Source organism: Gouania willdenowi, chromosome 6 (assembly GCF_900634775.1).
Source record: "Gouania willdenowi chromosome 6, fGouWil2.1, whole genome shotgun sequence".
NCBI classification, from domain to species: domain Eukaryota; kingdom Metazoa; phylum Chordata; class Actinopteri; order Blenniiformes; family Gobiesocidae; genus Gouania; species Gouania willdenowi.
The window spans coordinates 60,998,581-61,007,869 of NC_041049.1; positions in this window are offsets into that span (position 1 = coordinate 60,998,581).

A 9,289-nucleotide genomic window follows, 5' to 3' on the forward strand; every position below is an offset into this window, starting at 1 on the left:
TGGATAGGTTGCTTCCTCTTTTCCGTGTGTGTTTACAGCATAGGTGTACGTTAGCCCAGAAACATTTCTATTTGTCCCAAACACAGCTGCTTCACACTGGGGCTCATTGATCAAAGGTCAAAGCAGCTTAAGTTTGTCTTCAAGAAAAACTGTGTGTATTTGTGTGTGAGTGTCAAAAATGGAGAAAGGGAAAGACAGTGAGAGCAGAGAGCGTGAGGACACCAATCACCCTGTAATTATCCTCCTGGTGTGTGTGTGTGTGTGTGTGTAGCCAAACTCTCCGTCCTTGACAGATTCACCTGACCCAATAACATTAACACAGAGCCACAGTGGACCGGAGGCACAATGAAGAAAACACCATAGATCAGGTGGAGATCAGCAACGAGACAGAGACCTAACATCTGGGAGCCATGGAGAGATTAAAAAACAGGAAGTCTGAAACAATCCCGTTACGGATTTCCATTAATAGCTCGAGGAGCAGCAAAAAAAAAAAAAAAGTCAGGAAACAGGATTCAATTTCATCTGATATTAAAGAAACACCCGTTGGCATCTCTCTTCTTCTATGTTACCTCAGAGAGACGCATTAAACCATTTGAATTAACAATGAACCGACTCGTTCTAATACGCTTGTCCCAAGGAGGAAGAGTCTGGAATGTTTGGCAGAGTGGGGGCATCAACACGTCTATGGACCTCAGGCTGGGTGTTGATGTACGTCGTCTGTTTTCACATCACACAAATAATCTGGACATGCATCTCTCCATCCAACAGAAAAACATTCATGGAGCCATTAGGAAGTACCCGCACGTCATTACCAAAGACTCCATCGCCTCCAACACCAGTAAATACCACCAGGATAAAGAGAGAAAAGATCCATCCATCCATCCATCCATCCATCCATCCATCCATCCATCCATCCATCCATCCATCCATCCATCCATCCCACAGACATATCATTGCTATATGTTTTGATCATATGCAGAGTTTGCAGGGGTCTGTCAGGGGGATCCGGGGTCAATCACATATTTCAGTTATAATGAAGCTTTCAATCACCCGTGTTCAATTACATTCCAATTACAATTCCAATTACAAGCATTTTTTCCCAATAACAGTTCAATTAGTTATTTTCTATCCTCAGAAAGTCAATTACGATTAAATTCGCAATTACTTTTTATAGAATTTTCATGACAATTGCAATTACAAAGTCAATAATCTAAACTCAATTACAATTTAATTACAATTACAACAGGAACAGATTCTCTAAATTACAATTACAATTATAATTACACCATAGTTGCAATTAATGATCATTTACGCAATTACAATTATAATTGACCCCTAGGGGTTTTCCCAAATTAATATGAAAAAAACAATTCTTAATATAATGTACATAATAAACAAACATTTAACATAAGTGCATTAAAACACAATGACTGTACAAAATACATATGAATTCATTTGTTTTCACTTTTAAAAATTTGCGCTCGAGCCATTTAACAATGTTTAAATGTTATTGAGATGTATATATATATATATAGTTTTCTGCTGCTTTGATTAACATATTACTGTAGTTTCATGTCACAGATGTTAGTTCTACCACAGGTGTGTAGTATAAGTCTTCAGTGAAATGGTCCCAAACTTTTGAGATTTTAGGTTGGTTCTTCTTCTGTTGTGCAATTCTTCTTCACAATGTAAATAGTGATGGGACACTGCTCCCAGCAGTTCATGTATGGTACTGCAGCAAACTAATGAAGCAGAAAGCGGTCAATTTACAACACTAATCTAAAAATGAGGATTTTGAATGACACGGTCTGAAAAAATGTAAGAAGAAATCAGGGCAGAGTGACGCGTCGATGCAAAATGTTTGTAGTCAACATGATCCATTATGTTACTAATCCTTTTTGCATTATTGTATATGTTACACACATTGCGGTTGGCGCCAATCTGGAGACGGTCTATATATTTAATTCTTTTTTTCTTTTGCCCTCTCCCGGTTGCATGGTTTTGATGCTATGGTCAGCTGACCACAGATGAGGATCCAATGGGGGCTCCGTATAGGCCCCTGAGGGCTTGTGCTGAAACAGATCTGAGATGAGCAGTTTGATTGATGCTGCTGCACTCTGAATAATGATTAGTTCAGAGGTCAAACTGCTTCCCTGCCACGCATTATGTCATTAATTACAGACATCAATAAACAAAAGGAGGCCGTCCATATGTTTCAAGAGGGGGCTTGTGCTTTTTTCCCCCTGCACATGCACAGTGGCTACACAGCGGCTGTAAAACACAGGGAATGAGACACTCCTCAGGTATTGTTTGCATTCTGTGTGCTGTAGTAATTACACATGATGAGAGAAGCACATTTGGATCTCACAGTTACATATGCAATTAAAATATTATTCATTACCTCTTAAATAAAAGAGTGGCTCTGGAATCCCATTAAATTCTGGATAATTGTGTGTGTTTAATTATAAGCCGTGGTAGGAAGCAGCGAAGGAAGTTTGCCTGAAAGTAGCAGAATGAGCCGCGACCTACATAACTGTTATAGAAGTGACCTTGATCGGAAGCCTGGGCTTAGATTAGATCTGATCCTATGCTGAGACACACACACACACACACACACACACACACACACACCATTTTAAACTTTCTTCAGTTCAGCTCTGGTTAAACAGAACATGGATCAGTAAGTAATGGTCGGCTCAATTACTGATGTGAAAATGTGAAAAGATTAAATTAGACACCAGTTCAGGGTTGGGGTCAATTATAATTGAAATCGTGTAATTGATAATTAATTACAATTATGGCATAATTAGGGCCAGAGCACAACAATGCGTAAGACCGTATTGTATGTAACTTTTTTTTATTATTATTAGGGCAAGAGCACAACAGTGCGCAGGACCCTATTGTAATGCACCTCGTTTTTATTATTAGGGTTCGATTATTATTATTATTATTATTATTATTATTATTATTATTATTATTATTATTATTATTATTATTATTATTATTCCACACTATTTGACCCCCTCAGCATGACCAAAGTCTCATCAAAAATTGTATGCACCTCAGGCCTGCTAGACAATTAGATAATTATTATTATCATTTTATTTACTGCCAAATGATCGCAATTTTGAGGGCTTAAACACGTTCAAGAATACATGAAAATTTGAACACATATCAGGAGTGGCAAAAAAATTGATATTTTGGGGGAATTGGACATTGTAAAAATGTATTTGCTCCCAGCTGGCACTGATGACATCATCACTGTGGAATTTCTGCAAAATTCTGACATCATCACTCTCTACAGTGATGACATCATCATCACTGACAGACAGAGATAATTCTATAAAAATTGTCCATTATAATTTAACGCAAAACTGGGGAACCATGTTACAGTTCTGTGTACAGTTCTAGGCATATGTAGTTAACAATTATTAAAATATGTTTCATATCAAGCTTTCACACATTTTACCATTAAAAAAAACTGAAATAGAGGGGTATACTGACACATAAAAGGCTCAGACACCAAAAATATTAATACTAATATTTTCAGTATTAGGAAGCCTAACAAGGTCATGAATATATAGGAAAGAAATTACATATATATTAGTTTTTAGTGTATTTTACAGCTGATTTAAGACTCGTTATCTTAAAGGATGCTAACAGAAAGCTAATACAAGAGAAACGTTAATGTTTATTAGGTCATTTCTTTCTTTTTGAGTTATTTTAACTAACAATGTCTGAGTAAATGGAACTAAATTTGTTTATAAATAAGCATAACTTAAAAACACAACTAAAGTACAACTTAATAGTATTAAGTAATTGCGTACTAAAAATGACAAAGTCCTGTTATTTCTCGTTTTAAATAGGGATTTAAAAAAATAATAAACCTAATTCATATAGCACTTGAATTTGACTGTTATCAAAAAGTACAAGTAGCCAGTTATCCAACCCTTTAGGTTCTGGAAAAAATTTACTTTTAAGTTAATCAACTTAAAAAAAATAAATAAACATTATATCCCTTTCAAAATAAAATGTACAACTCACTTACCGGTAACTAAAAATAGACTAAATTTTAAACATAGCCTATTTTTGATGACGAGGAAAAAAAACACATTTTTTGTGTGTTTTTTTTTAATCAAAAGACAAAAACTGGGAATGAATAAAAATATATGCCATTATAATCACTTATAGGTCCACAGACAGAGTGTCATCCACGCCGTCCCAGCATCCTTTGCTGCCTCCCTTGGAGGTGCAACCTGCAGGCAGCCTCAGGACAGCCCGAGCGGAGCCGCCTGCCACTCCTGTGCTTCATTAGGAAACAAAATATAAGGTTTCCACTCCATTAGGAATGACTTTAGGAGTGAAAGCACATAAGAAGCCGACTCACCTCATCAACAATGCATCGCAATAACGGCTGAGGATGAATGAGAGCGAGCAGAGAGGAGAGAGAGAGAGAGAGAGAGGACGAGGAAACAGCATTAGCCTGTATACAATGTTTTTACAGCAGAGCGTGGAGGAAAAATCATTAATGCAATAAAATGTTGTCAGATTAATCAAATGCCTCAAACTCTTATGAAAATATTACAGGGGGAGAATTTTCTATTACATCTAATGGTATCTAATCTAATACTGGCAGTTAAAAGCTTGGGCATCTATTTATTGTGAAACACAATTTAGGAAGTTTAAAGGGAGGCAGTGAAGCATGTGTACAACATAGCCGTCAGGAACGCCGGCCAACATCTTTCCCTGCCATTTCCTTTTCCTCCGACTCATAAAAGCTCACATTAAAGACTGTAGGGTTTGCAGAGGTAAGAATACACAAAGAGGAGAGGCAATATGTAATTAGCGTGTCATAATCAAAATGACCCACTCGGACAAAATTACTGCACCACTGGTGGCAATCTGTAGACATGTGCTAACACCATTAGCATAATGAAAATACACAAATGTTAAATAGTCTGCCTTTACATGTGGACACAATGTTCATTTCACAGGTTTTCCACTAATGTGCAGGTTGGGAAAAAGTGCTGTCGCCTCTTCTTACATCTCCAGCCAATAGATCTACTTTTCAACAAGAAATGAGGAATGCACAGCAGCATGCAGAGAGTCCGTGTACCATTCGTTTGTTGGTTATTCCGCTTTAAAACCAAATCAAAATAACAAATAAACAGTGTGGGTATTTTCTTTTGCCGGCTTAAAACCAAAACAAACAAGCAGGGATTTTTGTTTTCAAATCTTCAGTTTGTGTGATATTTGGATATTTGAGGGAAACAAGGACGAGAGCTTCCTCACCAAACATTCGACGTCCACGGACCTCCAGATCACGTTCATATTGCGTCGGTTGGTCTGGAGCACATCTGCACGTCTATACGACGTCTGAAATAAGTTGGCATCTCGTCTGGACCTTGATATGGTGTAAAATGTTTGAAGGGATTTCTGCTCACTTCTCATATGAAATTTAAACAGCTTTTCAAACGCACACACGTAGCGTGCGTGTGTTTGTGCTTCTGTTGATTACAAATCATTATTCAGTATTATTCACAGTCACTAAGTTTATATCCAGGTGACATTCATATATATTATGCTCCTCGATCTTTTTAGGAAACAATGTAAATGTCGAGGAAGTGAACATTGAAACGACATTGAGTGGACAACGTCAAAATTACTTATACACATTACAATACTTCAAAAATTAATGATATTGTACGCTCATTACAGTGCCAAACAGTTATTGAAATGTATTTTAATGCTGTAGTTTGTCATAGTATTTCAGACAATTCATTTGGTAAACGTTTCAAATAATTGACAATGTACCTTTGAAAAATGATATGGGTAAAATGATTCAGATTTGGTTTTATTCTACGATGTCAATAAACCAAATTGTTCCTATGTGAATTGAGCATATGCTTGTTTTTGTTGCTACGGTAGTGCAACGGGGAAGGAAGCATCGGTCAGGGGTTCAAATCCAACCTGGGTCATCTTTCTCATGGAGTCTTCTTGGGACGTCGAGAAGACATCGTTTTCGGATGTTCAGATGATGTCCGAAAAAGTTGTATAAACTTTCAAACTGCACCCTCCAGAGACGTTTCCTCAACGTTAGGCCATCGCGTCATTTCAACGTCGTTTCTCCGTCGGTTTGCTCAGTGGGTCATGTTTTGATCTCACCACACAGAGGGGACCCATAGACGGGGGCGGACTTTTACTCCTGGACAAAAAAAGGAGCAACGCATAAGTCACATTACTGATGAACTGGTGAATTGAAACATTATTAATACATAAATAAATTAACAAATGGATGTTACGTAAAACACATGATTTGTGATCAAAGGAACCAGAGGTGGTGTAATGAATCTACTGGTGCTCCTCGTCTGTATTGACGGCTGCCGTTAGTGGCTAGCAGTATTATAACGTGTACAATAAATATATTTACTGCCCTCAAACAAGCTGTGTAATTGTTTTTGCAAAAGTGTCAAATAGTAGAAATTCTAACCTCTATTGTTCCTCACACCAGCCTCACAGTCGATTGTCAGTCACCTGGTTATTTGGATACTATTTGGAAATACTGCATATTTTGTGTTTTTCCTGCTGAAAATGCACCATGACATCATCACTATTAAATCATTTGGCTTTGTTTCCTGCCTGATTCTGTTGAGTTTTGCTTGTATGGAGCGTATTACAGGGGACATCTTTTGTAGAACGTAGAGTTTACATTACTTTGGATGAAGAAGAAAACTTTTAAATCTGAGAGAGAACATACTTTCCTTGAACACTGGAAGGACAGGTTTAATATAATAACTGGGGTTTAAAATGACAAACAAAGATGAATTTAAAAAAAAAAAAAAAATCATGTATTTCTTCTTGGCCGTAGAGATTTTTAAATCTTGATGCTAGTCCACCCACAATGAGCTCATTCAATCAGATCCTTAGATTGTCCATTTCTTGCTCTATTTTGCAAGGCCTCCTCTGATAAAGTGCTACATTTGTTATTGATTCATTCTTTCAATTAAATAAAGCTTTGCTCTCTCCACTCTTAGTAAATACCTGGAGACCCCCTATCCAACACAATATCCATTCTTCTTACGCCGCCAACATTATCAGTCTGCACGCAAAATTAATTCCCCCACTATTGCTGAAATAACTATAATTGCAACCTGCATAGAGAGAGAAATTGGAAAAGGGGTTTTAATATACATTTCCAGGTGTATTCTCCATTTGTTCAAGTCAATAACATTTTTCATTAACAGTTGCAATAATAAAAAAGGCAAGTTGTGTCCCTGTGCTCATTTCCTTTTTAATTCAGAGATGAATTCACGATTCCCGCTCCAAAGCTACGCTCTCATTTCATTTGGTTTAAGACATCCAAATGAGATTAACGTCGGCTATCCACCATAAAACATTTTAATTTACATATTTATCAGTTGAATGAGCCATGACTCACACTAGGTAAGATGTATTAACATGATTGCATGTTGATACAACACTTCGGTGTAAAGAAAAAGGCGTTAGTATGTATAAAAGGGATTAAAGACTTGTCATTTTAGATATAAACTGTAATGTTTCATGGATTGAAGTGTGTGCCTTAAAAATGTCGCTTATTGTTTTGAAAGGAAACGAGAAACCCGAGCAGATCGTCACAGGTTTGAGGTCTCATTAAACAAGTGGCTATAACTGACAATTATTCACCACCTTCTTTATGTCATCCATATGCTTCAGTCCTGATGCTCCCCTGTGTCTAATGTTACGGTTTGAAAGGTTGACAGAGAAAAATACCATAATTGCCTGCTAAAATCTTATGCAAATGCATAAAAATTCAGTTGCCAACATGTGCAGGGGTAAAACAGCGATTTTAAAGTGAGGCAACCATCGACTCCAAATTTAGTTTATTAAATTAATTCACTAAAACCATGATAAAGCTGTTATTAAGTCAGTGATACTCAACATGTGGCTCTTTATGTCTTAATTAGGGCCTGAGCAACAACAGTGCATAGGACCCTATTGTAAGGCATATAATTTTAGTTATTTTTCTTACAAAAAAGTTTTTTGAGGGCCTAAACTCATGAAAATTTGAACCCATATTAGGACTGACAAAATATTTAATAATTTGGGGGAATTGCACATGTGAATGGCAAAATGACTCAATAGGGGGCCTAATGCAATTAGATTCACGTACAGCTACGAAATTCTGTAGATTTCTGACATCATCACTGTAGAGATTGGACTGATGACATCATCACTGTAGAGGTAGGACTGATGACATCATCATTGTAGAGATAGGATTGATGACATCATCACTGTAGAGGTAGGACTGATGACATCATCACTGTAGAGATAGGACTGATGACATCATCACTGTAGAGGTAGGACTTGTAACGGAATTTGTAAATTTTTTATTAGCGCCGCCAACATACAGTGATGATGTCATCAGTTAGAACATTAAAGACCATTGGAACATTGGTCCTACCTGGCTAATCACTGCACTCCGTAGCTACGTGCGCACCAGAGCCAATCACTGGAGAGCCCACCTTCACCCCCCCGATCCATTTTAGAACATACACTGATGATGTCATCAGTCCTACTTCCGCAGTGATGATGTCATCCCTATGTGCCAGTGTTCTAATCCAATCACTGGAGAGCCCACCTCCATCATCACTGTATGTTCCAAAATGGGTGGGGCGTGGAGGTGGGATCTCCGGCGATTGGCTCTCGTGCACACGTGGCTATGGAGTGCAGTGATTAGCCACCTATTGGTAAAAGGAAACCATAGGCATTATATTTGCACAGAACATTGAAGGAAAGTTTGTGATATAATCCTTGAAAATGCTCAGCTACGTCGCAGCACTTTAAAATTTCTGCCACACCCCTACATAGAAACTTTTTAATCCCTTTTTACCTTTTTCTTTAGCCATTTTGCAAATTCCTTTGTCCAATTTTTGCCCTTTTTCAAATTTTTTTTTACATGTTTGTTTTTCTTTTTTCAGATTTTAGCTCCCTTTTCCCAATAAATATCCCCTTTTCCTCATTTTTGGCCATTTTAGCGAGTTCTTTTGACACTTCACTTCAATTCTTAAACCATTTTTTGCTACTTTTCACCCAAATATCTTTGGCCCAATAAAGAACACTTAGGTTTACCTGACTCTTCTGATTTGTTTTTTCAACATAAAAATATAATATTAATATTAAAAATGAAGTGCAACCAACATCTGTTCAGGTTATTTGAGCAGTGGTTAAACCTGCTTATTTTTGTTTTAACTTGATGGTGAAGCCTGAGGCAGCTTCTGCAGTGCTAATG